Source organism: Xenia sp. Carnegie-2017, unplaced genomic scaffold, assembly GCF_021976095.1.
Source record: "Xenia sp. Carnegie-2017 unplaced genomic scaffold, XeniaSp_v1 HiC_scaffold_4, whole genome shotgun sequence".
NCBI lineage: Eukaryota > Metazoa > Cnidaria > Anthozoa > Malacalcyonacea > Xeniidae > Xenia > Xenia sp. Carnegie-2017.
Window position 1 is genome coordinate 6,734,093 of NW_025813504.1, and position 2,757 is coordinate 6,736,849.

Consider the following 2,757-nt stretch of genomic DNA (forward strand, 5'->3'; position numbering starts at 1 on the left):
TACATTCTGTCAAAATATACCATTATAAGCGCTATGTTTTACCGCTGAAGGACTGGGTCTGCGCGGTCGGGTGACCGCTTGTCAGAAAATCATAGTATTTTAACAAGCTATTTTCTTTACTACTTTTACATCATCATGTCACCATTAATGTCCTCTTTATAATATTTTGTTTTAAAACTCTTTAACAGTGCAAACTATACATAATTATATCATTTTGCTGACGAAAATACGTCCGTCGCCATTTCGATTTTTTTCTTTAGTTCAGTTGCAGCAATTTCACCGTGTTGTTTGAACAGAGATTCTTCTTAACCGTATTTATAACACCCACAAGAACAAATTGCATGCTCCGTGCTCTTTTGACACTCCATTCTATCACAACACGTATTCGTAAGTTTGTTTGTTTTAGTGTTGCGTGTCTTTTCTGCACGATAACACGTGCACTATTATTTTCAACAATTTCAAACAACGCAAACATTTCGTGGTCTTTACACGTGAAAACTGTTTAACATGAGTGTTTTGTGTAATTTTAACATACACGCAAGTCAATATGGAGATTAACAAATAGCGTGCTCTGTGTTCTTTTAATACAGCATTCCATCCAAACACGCGTACCGTGTTTTTAATAAAGTGCGTTTTCGGACCTAAGTGCTACGCACGCGCAGATCTAAGGGTCAACAAATCATTCTTTTCGTCTAACGTACAAAATGCAGATGTGCTTTAAATTTGGTACTAAAATACTCTCCAATTATTTATTGCCACTGAGACAATTTCTACGGCTCATTTCTGTAGTGCATTCATTGTCACGTATTTTACTTTAGCTAAGTGAAGCGAAACGAGACAAACTGATTTAATGAGAGCTAAGCCGTTTTTTAAGGTCGGGTATGTTTACCTCAAAAATAGCCAGCCTTCAGACCCTTAAAAAGTCAAATCATAGCATTCTGCTTGGTTAATTTCTTAATTGCCAAGAAACTTTACGTTTTGATGGATCTGTGGGGAGGCTGATGGATTGACGATTTAGTCAGGGGCCACTGCAGTCATATTATTATTGCATTTACTATATATTCTACGTATCCTCATTGTTATTTTGCATGACATTTCACATTTCATGTCTTGACTGAGTTGCCGCTTAGGGTCATTCGTTTTGATGGCTTTTCTTACTCTTCGCTACATTTCTGAATCGCTATCATCAATTACTGAGCAAATTTAAGAAATGTTTGATATGGATCAACCTATCTGAAGTTAATGTTTTATCGTTTCATCCATTCTTTAAAATGTTATGTTACGTGTGGGACTGCTGTTGTAATCTGGAAGATTTCTTTACAAGGCCAAATATAGTAGTATACAGAGCGTCGTTTCAGGCGCAACCCCGGTATGGGAGGCTGCGTACATAAATCTGAGTGCCCCAGCCCTAGTTACCAGTTCTGGCGCACTTCACCTTGAGAAAGCGTCATTTCTGGCGCACCTCACAGTTTGAGAAGGAGTATATACAAATCTAAGCACCCCAGCCCTAGTTCACATAGTAAGCACATAGTAAGCACATAGTAAGCACATATATCGGTACAAAAACCACAAGACAGCGAAAGTCAAACCCAGGACAACGGCAGGACCAAAGACGGCCGGCCCACCTCCTGCGCCCTCGCGGCAGGCTGTCGGGGTCTATTAGTTCTGATGTGATTAATATTTAGAAGTAGCGTGTAGTAGGGTACGTGGTAAGATGAATAGTGAATCAAAAAGAGTACGTATGAAAAGACGAGAGCAAAAAGAAAGAAGAGAAAGAGATAAAAAAATTGAATAATATAATAATAAGACAAAGAGAAGAACATCTTAAATTACAAACCAGGCTGGTACGATAGGTACGATACAATTAGAAGAAGAATATTTATATTGTATATAGAATCGGGATGGACACTGTTAGAGAGATTCTGCTACTATATAAATAGTGTGTTATAAGTGGAAGAGCTCTAAACTCATTCCTTGAAGCTTTTCAACCACTAGCATCTAATACAGCTCCACCTGAAAATCTTTCGGCACCATGAAAGCGCAGACCTTTTAAGCCTAATGACGTAATAGAAATTAGACTGCCTGTTATAACAAATTCCGTAGGTTGGGAAGGTGCGTATGGACATATGAGCGACCCAGCGTTAATACGCTATAACGCAATTCAGTTTCTAACTGCAATTCCTCCAAAAACTGAAACTCTGAGGCCTCCGGCGGCTGGTTCACCCCCTTTGCCAAACGTGAAGTGTTCTTATTCAGTTCTAGATAATGAAGGAAAGCCTTCGGATTCGTCTAGCGCTTCGTGTAGCAAATCTTCATCAAATACCCGTTGAAGATTCGGGTATTATACTTTCAATAGTGAGTGTGATAATTACTTTAGCAGTTCCCATCTGTTAAACTACTAATGTTGTTGCATCAGCAGGTAAGTCAACATCTATAAAATCGCTATAGCTACATTCAGAGTTAATATCACCAATACGATGTTTTTTTGTTTTACTTAAGACAAGTAATTTGCTTTTTCCACTTAGTGATATTCGGTAGAATCCAGGGGCTTCGATGGTGATTGTAGAAGAATCTTCTTCACCTTTTTCACACATCACGACATTGGTCCAATCTGAACCTCTTTTTCCAGTGACTGAAGTACCAACTTGAGTGTACACATCTACTGGAATTTCTAGTCTTTTTTTATATTTTTCACGTCTTCTATGATTTCTTACACGACGGGCGTGGTGGTTTTTTGTGACGTAGAAAAGCTTCGAG